Genomic DNA, 16574 nt, shown 5'->3' on the forward strand with positions numbered 1-16574 from the left:
TACTTTTCAAAAAACGGTGTATTAATTTTTATTTGTGTCCACTGGTCAGCCCTCAAGATGCAGTATGACTGTTGCCAGCTCAAAGCCAGGAGTCTGGAGCTTCCTTGGGGACTTGCCTATGAATGCAGAAACCAAAGCACTTGTGCCATCTTCCTTTGCTTTCCCAGGCACATGGAGAGTGAGCTGGACTGAAAGTGGGGCAGCTGGGGCGGGAACGGTGCCACATGGGGTGCCAGTGCCTCAGGCAGCAGCTTTACTCAATATGCCGCAGCTCCAGCTGCAATGCCTTTGTGTAACTACATCTCAGCTCTCCATCTCTTCCCCTCACTCCTTCTGAATCCTGGTTGCCACTGTGTTCTTTAGTCATTCTAATTCTATTCATTATTATTCTATGCACTATCTTGTCTTTTCATATGTTCATTATATATAAGTGACATCGTGATTTTTTTTTTCTGTCTTATTTCACTTAGCATTACATCCTAAGGGTTCATTTGTGCTGTGACAAATGATAGGACTTCTCTTATAAAATTGAATAATATTTATTTATTTTTGGGGGGATTTTCATCATATTTTATTCAGACAAAATTTACAGTAAAATAATCCATATTAACCTTGTAAATTGTGTTCCTTGGACAATCTTTTTTTTCTCTGTTAAATGCATGGGGCTATTCTTCCCTTTAGCAGGAAAGTGTGTTTCATCACCTTCTCTTGGAAACATGAGTTCAAGGGAGCTCTCATTTTTCTTCTTGATTGTGAGAAGAATAGGGAAAGGATAATGATTAAAGACAAAAACCTAAGACCTCTATATAGCGAGAAAAAACTGATAAAGGCCAGCATTCCCTGTGGTGCAAGAATTCTCCAGAGCGGATACAGCAAGAAGAGAGATTTACTGAGCGCTGCAATGAATCAGGAGGGAAGCAGGGGAGGGAGAGGCTGATTACTGTTACAACATAGTTAACAGTCTCTGAGGTCCACCTGTAGTGATAGTGGCAGCCCCTTCTTGGAGTGATTGTTGCCATCTGCTCACAAGGCAGCAGTGGGCACGACAGCCAGAGGCTGTCTATTGCAATGTGAACTGCAAAGCAAGAGGCAATACTTCTTTTTTTGTTTGTTTTGTTTTGTTTTGTTTTGTTTTGTTTTAATTTTATTTTAAATTCATTCATTACATTGCATTATGTGACACAGTTACATAGATACTTGGATTCTCCCCACCCCTCCCCAAACCCTCCCACCATAGTGGATTCCTCCACCTTGTTGCATAACCACAGTTCAAGTTCAGTTGAGATTCCCCCATTGCAAGCATATTCCAAACATAGAGTCCAGCATCTTATTGTCTAGTCAAGTGCAACGGCTTCAGAGGCAATACTTCTAACTGTAGTATTTCCTCATTTAGGATGAGTTCTAGGGTGGGTGATATGGATCTCTGGGTGGAGCAGGGAAACCCACATCCAGGGACACTGCATATTGGGCATGATAGGAGGCATGGCAGAACATGAAAAATTAGAACAATATTGCACCAGATGAAGGTTGCAACAATAACTTGGCCCTAATCAATTAGGACCATTGAACTAGAGGATTGAGGCCCTACTCATGTTTTATGTAATAACTACAACAGTTGCACAGGTTACCCAAATAACCCTTTTCAAAATGAACAATCAATCCTATTCTCAAACTTGTGTCTGTGTACAGAGTATTCATGTCTTATTTTCTGGATATTGAAGCCTTAACATCTTAGGGTCTTGTTGATCCTGGAGAGACTCTTCCTCCTACCCTTAATCAGTTCCTCATAGAAAAAAAATTACCTGAAAATGCAAATCAACCAGTCTAAAGTACACACTCCCAAGCACTGCTCTCAAACCCTTGGCCATTATGTCTTGTCATAATCAATACAGATTCAGGTATGAGGCAACTGAAGTTAGAGGAGCCTGTGTCTCAGAGCTTGTTGAAATTATGCAGACTATTATTTATTTTTTAGTTTTTTTTTAATTTTATTTTTTTTTTAATTCATTGATTACATTGTATTATGTGATACAGTTTCGTTGGAACTGGGAATCACCCCACCCCTCCCCCCACCCTCTCCCATGTGGAATATTCCACCTTGTTGCATATCCACTGATCAATTACAGTTGAGATTCCCTCTTTGCAAGCATAAACTAAACATAGAGTCCAACATCTTATAGTCCAGTCTAGTTCCTCAGCTTCCTGGGGAGACCCTGACTGGTCAATTGAATAATATTTAAATATATATAGCTTTAGCAATAAGCTTCTAAAGGGTAATAAATAGTATTTTTAATATCAGTAAGAAAGCAATCATTTTTTGAAGATGTATTTGGAAGACAATATATGTCGTTTCAATTTTTTAAGGAAGGTAAGACATTTTAATCATTAAATCTGTTTTATTGTCTACATATTTTGTAAATGTATCCCAACAAGCTATCTTCTAATTGAAGTTGTATTTTTTCATTTATTTCCCAATTATTGTCATCACCTATTAACGAATGTTTTTTTGTAGAAAGACTTTCCTTCTCCATAATCACACCACACTGTTGCCAGGCTGATGTTTCTGAAAGTAAATCTGACGGTAAGCTTCCCTGCTTTCTCCCGCTTTGCAAGTCATGATTATGACAAGAAATAAGCGTCAGACGCAAAGAGGGGAATTGAGCAAGATGAACAGAATGTTTTTCACTCTGTGGAATGGTAAAGCTTCCAGGATAATCAGCAGGAACAAAACACTGCAGCAATGTCTGGAAAGGGAATGGGCAGAGAGCCTGTACTAGTGCCTGGGAGGAGAGGTGTGGATACAGGAAAGAGCCGCCAGATAAGCCTGTGCTGCTGATAGAGAAACAGGCTGTTTCCATGCCCAGTTGAGCTGGATCATTGGGCTCAGAAGCTTCACATTAAGCAGGCAGTCTTGTCCAAGCAGTTTATGGAGGGAATGCTCTTAGTAGAGATCTATAAGAAAGAAGGGCTAGCAGGACAACTCAAAGTATGGAACCATACAAGAGGCGACTTCTTTAATTTTCTTTTTCCGCTTTTAATAGATTCAATACAATTCATAGATACAATTTTGACAACATATTGATATTTCTTTTCTCCCTCCCTTCCTCCCCTTGACAAACTGACCCCATAGGAAACTCTAGAACTTAGCTTTTCACCCAAGATTATTCAATGTCCAGACAAAAAAGAACTGTACTGCTATATCCCTGCAACCATCAGTTGTTGGTTACAGGATGACATCTTGGGAAATGAGCATTTTAATGCCTCAAACATTTCTAGGTGAAGTAATGTCAGTCAGCTTAGGGTAATGTCAGACAGAATGGTTCCAACATAATCAGTTACCAGCCAATATGCAACTGGGAAAGGCCACGCCAGTCAAGATGCAGGCAGAGGTAGCCTAAGTGCTTATGTGAATCACTTGAAATCTCGGATACACTTGCTTCTATTCCAAAGCCCTTCTAGTCTCAGGATGAATGCAATGCTCTCGAGGGAAATTCATCTCAAAATTCGAAACAATACTTGCTTTTCCCTTCAGCTACAATTTTAAATTCTTCTTAACCATCTATTAGAATTTGAGTTAGTCTACACAGCTTGTCTCATTCCAGAGAAGATTGATTTCACAGTCACCATGACATTAGTAGATAATGATTGCTATACTTGTTAATTTATAACTAAAATTTGGCAATGCTAAGAGATATCCTGTGGTTCATTCAAGAGCCAAAAGTATTATTCCTTGTTCCTATTAGGTAGATAATCCTACTGTGTTAGATAATCAAACTAAAGTAATCTGATTCATATTAAAATATCTTAGTCTATATGACATGGTTATTAAGATATTTCTTTGTTTCCTGCTCTTTTTTTAAATATTTATTTTTATTGGAAAGCCAGATATACATAGAGGAGGAGAGACAGAGAGAAAGATCTTCCCTCTGATGATTAACTCCTCAAGTGGCTGCAATGACCAGAACTGTGCCAACACAAAGCCAGGAACCCTGCAGGAGCCTCTTCAGGGTCTCCCATGTGGGTACAGGGTCCCAAGGCTTTGGGCTAATCTCAGCTGCTTTCCCAGGCCACAAGCAGGGAGCTGGATGGGAAGCAGGACTGCTAGGATAAGAACCAGCACCCATATGGGATCCTGGCGCATGCAAGGCGAGGTCTTTAGCTACTAAGCTATCATGTTCGGCCCTCCTGATCTCTTTTTTAAAGTGTTCAGCTATAAACTATGACTTTGTAAGGCTTTTGCTGTGTTTCTCAGTGAAAACATCCCTTCTGTGTACAAAAGGGCTTCTGAACCTGTGAGTTCTAAAGTTGGGAGCAGAAACACAAAATCCCATACTTACACCATGAAGTACGGTGACGTGGGCCCATACCTCTTCCATTTAAACTCATAGATTCTGTCTCTTGTAGACCTAGCACCATAACATGACCCTGGTATTGTGATAAAGTTAATGCTCCCTTGATGGTGGGTGCTGCTATTTCATGCTGTCTCCTCCAAGGTGGTACTGAACTACCACTTTGTAAGAGGATATCTGTTTTCTTCGGGGACAGAAAACCTCCAAGTGATACCATATATCATTGAACCAGAGGAGCCCTTCATAGTATTCCTACAGTCATGCCTTCCTTTCTGTAATAAGTCTCCTATTCTGGGATAGTTGAAGATGGGCTTACGTCAAATATATCCCCCTGTGAATACTTTCATATGAAATTGGCTGAGATTGCACTGATAGCAAAGGTAACTCAGGATGAACTTTTGCCTTTGTCAAGATTAAAGAAATCCATTTTTTATCACCTCACTGCTAAGTGTCTGCTATTTTCCTCAAAAGATGGTTTTATGTCAGGGCCTCAGCATAGGAATTTATTTTTGGATAAGATGCACATTTGGCCTTGGCATTAGCTTCATCAGTTTGTTGGGAGGAGATCCGGGGATTTGATGTGCACAGATTTTCTCCACCTGTGTTCCTTTATTTTTTGCATTCATGAGCTTATTCAGTTGTATAGAGTTTGCTTAATATCCTGTTAGAGTAATTATTCTCCACACTTCATTGTCTTGTACCTCTTTGATAGCAGATTCTTTCTCCTGTTGGTTAATCGTGGCACTCACTGCCACTAATTTGACATTTGTTTTTCTTTTAGGCCAAAGGAAGCCAGGCAAGCCATTCATCATCACCCATGCATTCATGGATACAGTAGTCCTCTTTTCTTTGTAGCTTTGCCTTCTGTGATTTCAGTTCTCTGTAGTAAACAATGGTCTGAAAATGCCAAACAGAAATTTTCAGAAAGAAATAACTTAAGGTTTTACATGGCACAGCGATTTGAATAGCATATGAAACCCCACTCTGTCTCACTCAGCGTGTGAATCAACCTTTTGTCCAGTGACTGATGCTTGTACACTGCCTTCCTGTTAATCACTGAACAGCTCTCTTGGTTGCCAGATCTACTGTCCAAGTATGTCACTGTTTGTACTTAAGTAGCCCTTACTTTACTTAAAAGCAGTGCAGAAGCACAAGTAAGAACAGTAAGGTTGGCACTTTGGATCCATCTAGGAGAAGCCACAAGGTGTTTAAGTGAAAAGATAAACTTTTGACATAATGTAAGAAGAAAAGAGTCCATGCTGAGGTTGATACAGTTTATCATAAGAATAAAGCTGAGGTTGGTGCCTTGGTGAGCAGATCAGGCCATGTGGATACCCTAATTGGGTGATGGGTGGGGTCCTAGCTGCTTCACTTCTGATTCAGCCCATGCTAATGGCCTGCAAAATCCCCCAAGAATGTCCAAAATTCTGGGACAGAAAAAAATGAATTTTGGATAACTCCAGTATTATACCTCAAACTGCAAAATATACAGCTACATTTTGTGATAAATGCTTAATAAATATGGAAAATCCATTAAACTTGGGTACAGAAAAAATCCATAATACACGTATGTTGTATGTATTCTACATGCTACTCTTGGTTTCAGAGATGCACTAGGGGCTTTAGAATGTATCCCCTGCAGGAATACAGCATTATTTCTGAATCACTTTTTCTCTTGATATTATTAGATGAAAAAAAGGTGACCCAAAATACCCAACTACAATTTTTTATTGTTCCATTATTGCTATATTTCAGAGCTTCCAGAGTGGGGCCTGTATTTACCAGTAGTTCATATTTGAAAAACAGCAACATACTAGGCTCCACCATCCACAGACCAACCTGGAGCTGTTTTCTTCATCTGTTAGCAAGTCATAAAGATTTTCAGTGAGACCTCAGTGTGCATGGAGTGACAAGTATCTGAAAAAACTGATGATGAGTTTGGAGTCTGAGATACTTTTTCCTCCAGCTCACTGGTGCCATTTGCACTCACTTAGGAGTGGTTCAAGATGAATGGCTTCCTTTTTATCAATAATTGCTTCTGGGCTTGCCTGAGTTTATGATGTGGCAGGTCTGCTGATCCTCAGCTCATGCTGAGCAGCTCTTATCTGATAGTTTCTTGATATTCCTTGGTCAAGTATTTCCTCTCCATTTCCAGTAGCATTCCAGTAGCTGTTTTTTTAATGTGTTCTCTGCTGCAGATGTTGTGGCCTTGCTCCAAAACTTCAGCAATCTACTTTAAATCTTTTGTCAGGGCTTGCCATGGACTCCATAATATGTGTTTGCATCCAAAAGATAATTCTTGCATCACAATTGGATCTGTTGAATCAAAGGATCCATGGGGGTAGGACATGTCCTTTCCTGCTCAGAGCCCAAATTGAAGCTGACAGCTTTTCTCATCCCACGTTAAAGTTTTCAGTGTGGTATTTTCATTGACAGCAGTTCCTTCTTTTTCCGTAGTAAACTGCACAAAATGCAATCTTTTTAACTTTTACATCTGAGGGGGTATACTGGTGCAAGTCAGATCATTTGCAGGTTACTACATACTGTTGTGGTTATTCTCTCAGTCCCAAAGCACACACTTGTGGTTTATCACAGTATCCTGAGTCTTACACTGGTAATAAATTCAGCCTTCTCTGAGTTCTGCTCCTCTCATAGTTAAGTCCTATGACAGCTCACTAGCTCGGTATGCCTTCCAGCTTCAAGCAATAAAAATCTCTTTAAAGACTTCCAAGGAAACCGTGTGACTTTTGCGTTCAATGTTAAATTAATATAGTCATTTTCTTTCCTAAATGCACCAAAAGGCATTCAACAACAGTCACCCAATTCCTATTCTGTCACCTTATTATTTTCCCTGATTCTCATAAATGTCTAAGACATATCAAAAGCTAATATATCTCCATTAAATTTGCAGTTGCATTGCTGCGTCCAAGGAACTATTAATACTCCAGGATGGGATCTTCATTGCCGAACATCTGGACTTGATTCATTTCCAGGATTAAATCTAGTGTGTAGGCAGAAAAATATTTCTGGCAGCCACACTCAGAGTGGTTTGATAAAAGCAGAGTTTCAGAAGAAAATCCTTTACAAGTTCTTTACTCAGGGACTGCTACAAGATACACATTAAAGAAAGGAAAAATCAAAGAATAGAAAATTATTTCCGAGAAAATAATTCTCTTCCTGAACCCATTATGACCTACAGTGTCAACTGTTCACAGAGGTAACTGCTGCCTAACTTCAAAAGGGCTTTGCTATAATACCTTGCCCAAACAAGCCAGCTGGTCACCTGCCCGGGCTGAAGTGCAAAGTTATGTAATTTTAAACATCTCCTGATGATACATCTCTTGATAATCAAGAGTTCTGTTCATTGCTGCTGGCAAAGTAAATTGTCAACTCATGACCCCAGGAACTCATGGGGAGTTAGTGTGTCATTCTCCTAATAAAGAAAATGGAATGGTTACTTAGAGAATCTACCACACTGGTCACATTCTCTTTCTGTCCCCTGATTTTCTACAGCTGTGTAAAAGCACAAGAAGTTGTGTGTGTAAGCATACACAATCACTATCTGGTGTATATAGTCGGCAAAGATTGGAGACAGAAGAACATACAGAAAATGCCTAGTGTTGTTACTGCTGATTTGTCAACATATTTATACTATCAGGAATTCCAAGATTTATAAGAGTAGTGACTTTTAGGGTTAACATCATTTTGAAGGAAGGAGATGATTAAAATATGATGTAGTTTGAAAGTGGTAGTTCCTCAGGGTTTATAAATCCAAGACGTATTGCATTTTAAAATTATCTCCTAGGGAGTCTGTGTTGTGGCATAAAGGTTTAAGCCACCATTTGCACTTCCAGAATTTCACATGGACCTGTCCTGTGAAATTTCACAAGTCCTAGCTGCTCCACTTCAGACCCAGTAACCCAGTTTCCTGGTAATGTGTTTGGGAAAGCAGCAAACAATGGCCCAAGTCAGCAGCCCCTGCAATCACATGGGAGACTTGTAAGAAATTCCTGGCTCCTTCTTTGTCCTGGCCCAGCATTGGCTGTTGTGGCATTTGAGGAGTGAATAAAAGGATGAAAGGTTCTTTCTCTCTTTCAAATAAATAATTATTAAATAACAAATGTTCTTCCTTCCTAATTGCTTTTGGTGGTGAGGGGAAGGAGTCTCCACTTCCTGTGGGATGAGCTTGCAGGGAGCTGCTGCATATGCACAGGCTCATGTCCACCACCCAGATAGAGTCCATTGTTGATGAACTTTGTTGAGTCCAAAGGTTTACCTGTATACAGTCTTATAATCTTTGATGAGATAATAGCTCTTCAAATTTCATTAATACTCTTCTTCATAACCTCAAGCTAAAATAAATGAGAAACATGAAGAGTTTTAATACATGTTTAATATTAATGGCTCCAGCTGATTGAACCGGAGCTACCAATGTTCCCTGGCTTCTCCTCTCTCGTTCTTGACCTTAGTAGAGACAAGGCTATACTGTCACAGTTTCTGGGCTCGGTTTCATTTTTCTCAACCAATTTCTCCATCTCTGAAGCCACAACATACCCTCCAACAAAAATTAAAACATGTGATTTTATATTTGACTTAATTATCTCTTTAGTCTTCCAATATGTGCTATCTTTTTTTTTTTAATTTGGACAACCACGGTGACTTATTAGTGTTTATTAGTGTTGATAGTGATATTGAAACCGAATTTGTCATGTTATTTTAATCCAAAAAAATTTTAAGGGTCACAAGGCATCTTAGAAATATGAGTCCTTCCAAAAAAAGAGTTAAAAATTGAATTAAAATCAGCTTGTTTTGGAAGCAACACTTGAAATTCAGGCATGCAAAATATCTTTAATACACTTGAGAAATGTATATTTTGAAAAATAATGCAGAATATCAGAATTTTTTCAGTGAAATGAGCTCACTTTTTAATCCTTTCCACAAACTTTTAAATGTAGCATCGTAGCCATTTCCATCTACCTACAGAACTTAAATTTAGTAATACATTTTAATAACTTAAAATTATAGAGATCAACACATTAAAGAAAAGCCTTATTTTCCTGACTAGTATTTCTGCAGCATCCTTTATTTACCAATTTTGCATCTTAGAAGGCAGTCAGTGTGTTTATTCACTCATTCATCCATGTGTTCCTTCATGTAACGTCTTAAGATTTTAGGCTTTTAGACCTTGCTTCCTGGTACTTCTTAGAATTTCATCAAATCAGTAATATAGGAAGAACTAATATATTTACATAGCTTTTTCCTTCAGGGAAAATCATTGAATTTAAGTATACAATATTTACTTATAATGGACAAGATAGTGGCCTCTGCCTCCCAAAATTATTTCTTGATAACACAAACCTGCAGAGACGCAATGTTATATAAAAACAGAGAAATTTAGACTGTAAATGAAATTAGGATTTGTCATTTATCAACCATGAAATATGCAAGTTACTTTAGATTGTTTAGGGAGTTTGCAGTTTATTATTAGAATCTTGGTGAGTGAAAGAGGGAAGCAAGACAGACAGAAAGAAAACTGGGAAGATGGGTTCATGGAAGATTTGTTAAAGCTGCCGGCTTTGAAGATGGAGCAATTGACCAAGAAATATCATTGGCCTCTAGAATATGCAAATCCCGAAAAGGGAAGAGCCCAAACAGCAGATATCAGTTTGGATATCTTAATTCAACCCAGTGAGACAGTTTGATTTTCTGAACCTCAGAACTGCAAAACTTTTTTTATCTGCAGCCTGCAGCCACTAAATTTGTGGTACACATAGAGGATCAACATATTCTTTTTTGAGGAATATAAGTAGAAAAATGTGAGGTCATAATTGTATTATAGCATGAAAAGCTTCCATCTGCAATTCCACCATGTCATGTCTGGCTGCTCAGTTTCCAATACAGTCTGCTGCTAATGTCCCAGGAAAATCAGCAGATGATGGACTCTGCCATTCACTTGGGAAACCCAGAAGAAGCTCCTGGCTTCTGTGTTCACCCTGGTCCACCCCTGGCTGCTTCAGTTATCTGGGGAGTAAGCTGTGCAGATGCAAAATCTCTCTCTTTTCTCATCTCTCTTCTTTTTTTTTCTCTTCCTCTGTTCTCTCTGTGACTCTGCTATTCAAATAAATAAATAAATCTTACAAAATGAGAGAATTTCAAAAGCTATAAACATTTAAGCATTTGATCAAATCATAGGACCAAAACCCCCCAATATGGTGATATAGAGACATATAGGAGATGATGGAATACTCTATATCTGCTATGACCAGCACATAATTAATAGTGAGATTGAGCCCTTTAAATACGGCAAGTATAACAAGGAAATTGGATTAAATTTCTTTTTATTTTCATTAAACAACACTTAGCCACATTATAAACTATGAGCTCAGTAAATATTTAATGAATCTCATGGAATGTGGCAACCGCTACTAACTCAAGGCAGGGAATGAAGGTAGTAGGTAGAAGACATCAAATCTTCGCAGCTGAATTTAGGCCAGCTCAGTCTCTGCATCAGTAAGGGCAGTGGTATTCAAACACACCACTGCTCCCCTGCGTTGGCCCTGACTTCATGCAGGGAAAGCACTGTAGATCAGAGTAAAAAAATGAGTCTCAAATTCGTTCTTAACTGGGAATGTTTTGCAATGTGATGCTCTTTGCCCTCTTTCTATTCTTCAAATTCACACATTGACTCTGGTTTGACCTCTAAGTTGTGCAACTTTCACACAATAAACAGTCTTTCCTAAGGTTTTCTTCAGTGGGAGGACAAGCTGGTGGTGGGGAAGATAAACAGAGGCAAATTTCATTTTCATAGCTTAGCTTTCTGTCTGAAGGTTGAAATGCATGTGTACGCGAACAGACCTTTGAAAATTAATTTCCATTCGGTTCAATTATTTTCTAAGAATTATTTGATTTTCATTATTTCTGTTCCATCATTTGACACAGTAAGTCAGATTCTAAAATTGTGAAATGTTTTGCTCCACTATATTCATCTTCACCTTATGAGTTCAGGTCCTCATATCTTCCTCCTACATCAATTGTTATAAGAGCTAAGGGTCATTGAGCACTCACCATGTGTCAAGCCCTCTCCCTAATGCATTGTATCTAGTAACCTTACCACTACCAGCTCGCATCAGTGATGACACTGACATTCTCATTTTGCACATGAAGCACGCTATGATTGGTATGCCAGAAACATGCAACCACATGCAAAGCTGTCAGCCATTTCTTACTACATTGAATGCTTCAGTTGCATTATTATATACATTCAGTGAGCATCACCTGGCAGATGAGGCACTATTAATTACTAAGATAAAGTAATATATTTAATATAATCATGTGATTATCTGTTCACTGCTTAGCAGCAACATTTGACAGTGAATTTGGTTAAAAGATACAATCCATGCTTCTGCCTATTTTAAAGGGGAATATTCGGAACAGTGAGTGTGTCATGAGAAATCAATAAATAAATGGTGTTTATTATGTTTTCAAATTAGGGAACATTTACCTAATGCATCTGGAATTCAGAGAATGTTACATTCCTTCATATTAAGTGATGGGAAGAAAAGTTGAGTCTTGTAACATATCAATACACTGCAAAAACAATTATCTTACTATACTATATCTTTTCACTGACATCTCCCAATTGGTATTTCTATTGATATTTCTCGCCCACAAGTTACACTAATGGTCATTGAATTGGAATGTATTGTAGTATCTCTCCACAATCCCCTCCCAACTCCTTCTTCAGTCTTTAGAAGTGATATTCCAGAGTTCAAATCTTATCAGAAATTGCTCCTAGTTTTAAGATCCTCCTGTTGCCCTTGGGGGGGGTGCCTAAATCACCCTTGCTTCAGTTAATGATGGGCATAAATATATCAGTGAGAAATAATCTCTAATACCGTTTCTTCCACCTCAATTGTTCCTCTTTCAATTCTCATTGTTCTTCCTAACACAATATAATAGTTACATCTTATAAGCTAAAATCACACAACATATAATTTCCCTCGACAATCTCTTAAAAAGGAGCCACATTAAATGTTGTATTGTTATATAAGTTCTTCATCAGTGAAACGATTAAAATTGAGAGAGAGTCAGAGTCATGTTTTCCATCCAAAGCTGTTTGTACAGGACCTGGTTCCAGGTTTGTTTGTTTTTTTAAGACTTCTTTATTTTTCATTGCAAAGTCAGATATATATATAGAGAGAGAGAAGGAAAGACAGGGAGGACGATCTTCCACTCACTGGTTCATTTCCCAAGTGGCCACACAACCAGAGCTGAGCTGATCTGAAGGCAGAAGACAGGAGCTTCTTCTAGGTCTCCCATACGGGCGCAGGGTCCCAAGGCTTTGGACCATCCTCAACTGCTTTCCCAGGTCACAAGCAAACAGCTGGAATGGAAGCAGGACAGTCGGGATTAGAACCAGTACCCATATGGGATCCTGGCGCATCCAAGGCGAGGACTTTTAGCCATTAGGCTATTGTGCCTGGCCCCTGGTTCCCACTGCTGAACAAAATATTTCAGAATCTTTTAAGCTATTTTTGCTCTTTATTCACCATAAATATTTTAAAAACACATACATAGAGACATAAGTCATCTCCATCCACTTGGGTGGGTTTAGTCTTCTGTCTCCATGTCTCTGTCTCAATCTCTTTCCAATCCTCTTGACTACCCATTCCTGTGTTCTTCCCAGAGCGTATTTATTAAGCTAGTTTTTAACCATGTCTGTTGTTACACAGAAACATCTTTTGAAAACACCAATCTGTGCCAGTCTGGAGGTCAAATCCCATGACAGCTCTTCATTGTCTGCTGTTTAATAAAGTCGTCACTCCTTAACATTGCATGAAAGTCCTATCAATTCTACCAATTATATTGTTTGCTCCAAAATATTAATACAAATGACTACAGAAACAAAAGAAGTAAGATGAACTAATTAATAAAGCAGGAATAGCAGAAACTGTGGGGAAACCGGACAATAGAGAATCTTTCTGTAGCTTGCATGGTACTGCTGTCTCTTTTGATCTTCTAAAATAATCTGAATTTTCAGAAAAAAAAGGCTGTTATATTGCAAACCTTAAAACTAATTTAAGACTAATTTGAACACAATGCATATTGAGATCAAATCTGAGATGTCGCTCACTATATTGTAATTCTTCTCTATAAATTTTGTATTTTTAAGGGAAATAATTAATGGCATAAGACACTACAAAAATATTTCTATTGTACGAAACAGTAATTTCTAAGTGTTATAAAGATTCAAAACAGTTCATACTACTTTTTAATTTCTTAGAAATTTAATCATTTTAACTGCTGCATAACAATAGTATATATTGAGAAACCATGTGACATTTTGATACAAATAAACATTGTTTCCTTCTCAAATCAGTGTAAAGTATCTCCTCAGACATTTCTTTATAATTTCTTTATGATGGAAACATTCAAATATCTTTTCTCTAAGTTTTGTAAAAACATAAACATACACTGTTTCTACCCCTTTCATTTCACTTAGCATAGCCCCAAATTCCATCCATACCCTCACGAGTGATTGGCCTTCATCCTGTTTTATGGTTGAACTATGTTTATATTTAGGTCAGTTCTTTTCTCTGCCTAGAATATTCTTTGTGTTATGTAGCTGGAGCTTTATTTACAACATTTTTGCATGGCATGATCAAATCCAGTGTACAGCCACTCTATTTTATGTCAATGAGGTGCTTACTCAGGTTCCCACAATATTGCTGTCAGTGGATAATCACATGTTCCAGGTATGGGACTCAACAATTCACCATATTATAGCAGTCAACTTCATTTCTTTTAAACAGCAATGTGAGTTAAATACATTCATTTTATTTTGTAGATGGTGAAAATGAAGTACAAAAATGAACTAATTTGCCAAATGTCACGTCTAACGTAATGTAAAATTACATCCTATGATCTGTCAAAATCATGATCTTCGCGGCATGCTATTTCTTTGTAGTTTAATCTTATCTTCCCCCTCAAAATCCAGAATGTCCTTGAATATCTAAGCTGTTTTCATTCACAAATGTGTGTTCAATATTTGAGATCCCTCTTAAAAAAGGAATAGATATTCTTTCTCCATCAGCTCATCCATAGAGTCGCTCATTCACTTAGTTATTCAACACTTCCGGTGTGCTGAGGATTCTGGTTTCAGAGCAGTACAGACTCAATTTGTAGTGCCCACTGTAGCAGGTGGTATAGTGAGTCACAATGGAAACAGAGACAAACATCTGTTGGTTGCAGATGTTTACAACATTATACAGGCTATGAGATGCCTGGCCTGGGAGCCACAAGGACTGAGTTTGGATGTCAACACAGTTCTTTATGAATTGTATAATTAGAGGCAAGAGACATCAGTTATATGAGCCTCAGTTCCCTTATCTGCAATGATAGTTACCTGCCGTACTGCCTGTTTTGGGTACTAAGTAAGTACATGTAAATGAGGTCATTGGTATCTAAATCACTAAGCACTACTTAGCACAATGATAAATTTCATGTGTCTATTTGACTAGGTTGTGATGGCCACTAGTTTGGTCAACATAGTTATAAAAATATTTTCAGGTGTGATTAGCATGTAAGTCAATAGATTTTGAGTAAAACAGATTAGTCCCTGTAATGTGGTGTGTATCATTCAATCAGGCAAAGACATATTTCCAAAAATAGAAAGAAATCACCTCAAAACTGCAGGATTTCAGAGGCAAGATTACAAGACCAACTCTTGGAGAAGTCTCAAGCCCTCCAGTCTACAGCAATGCTTTATCAGTTCCCTGGTGGAAGCTCCATGATGGCATGATGCAGAACACACATGGAGTCTCTTCCTGCTCCTGGTTCTTGGAAGAACTCTTGCTAATACTGGTAGCATAACATTAAGTCTATTAACAGTAAAATACCATTGCCAATTTGCTCAATGATCAATAGAATTGGTGATTAATGATTAAAAATGATTAAAAAGATAAGCTTTGCCAAACATGCAATCAAGAGGATAAAGCAAAACGTCCACCACCTTAATCCAGAGTGGACTGTAATGACTCAAAATTGCAAATTTTATTGCTGAAATACCCCCTCTGCCAATCCCATTTTTCTGAAGAGCTCTTCTAACCTGCATATTGGTAGGAGATCCTAAGACGGAAGTTACTTGCTGCTTGATAACGAAAACACCAACCCAAGATTTTCTTTTTTCTTCACTCTGTTGACTACTTGAAGCTTGACAGTGAGAGTCATTTGGCACCACATTGCCATTCCCCCATTTTCCTCCTGGTCTTGACTCCATCTCCTTTTTCAGAAGGTCTTCCATGGTTTATTCCTTTTAATGAAGTTCTAGGAGTACAGAACTGGAAGTAGAAAACCATGTAGGGCCTAGAAAGACAGCCTTGAGAGGCAGTAGTTGTGGTTAAATACTTGGATTCTTGCCAGCTACTGGTGAGATCTGGATTGAATTTCTAGCTTCCAGATTCTGGCCCAGGCCAGCTCTAACCATGGCAGGCATTTTGGGAGTGAACCGGTGAACAGGAACCCTCTGTCCTTGTTTCTCTCTGCTCCCTCTCTGTCTTTTTGCCACTCAAAATGAACAAAGCTAGTAACAACAATTTTGGGTTCAACAGCTAGTGCGAAGATCTGTCAGTTGTTATTGGAGTCATTTAGCTTCAGACGTGGTTCCCCTTGTGGTATTAACCTCCTTGGTTTCTTTTCTTTTCCTTTGTAAGGGAAACTGGGACATAAATAAAGCAATTAGTTGACGATACATAGATTTTCCCACTTGATATACCAGAACACTTGCCCCCATTTTCAGCCTTTCTAGAATCTTTATCACAGCAATGCCTTTATTGTTGCTGCTTCAGCCTCGTGTTTGTTTTCTCTCTGAGTTGCTGAATTTCTGTTGAGCTATTATCTCACTTGGACTTCATCCTGAGACTACGGACAGAAAATCAGACAGCAGAAGCATGCCAACAATGGACCTGGGTCCCAGAGAAGCCAAGAGCACTCACCTGAGCCTGGCACACAAGGCTGTGGGCAGTGAAGTCATCTGCCTCACACAGACCTGGAGCACAAAAACAAAAACACGGGGCCCCGTTAACCACAGGATACATCTCTCTAATGCCCTGCCAACTGTAGGTTGATAGAACCAAGTCCTAATGCAGACTGGAAAGGTACTTGTGAAAGATTGTTTACTGAACTCAAACACCACATTTGAAAAACATTTTTAATCCTCAAAGCAAG

This window comes from Ochotona princeps, chromosome 3 (assembly GCF_030435755.1).
Source record: "Ochotona princeps isolate mOchPri1 chromosome 3, mOchPri1.hap1, whole genome shotgun sequence".
Lineage (NCBI taxonomy): Eukaryota > Metazoa > Chordata > Mammalia > Lagomorpha > Ochotonidae > Ochotona > Ochotona princeps.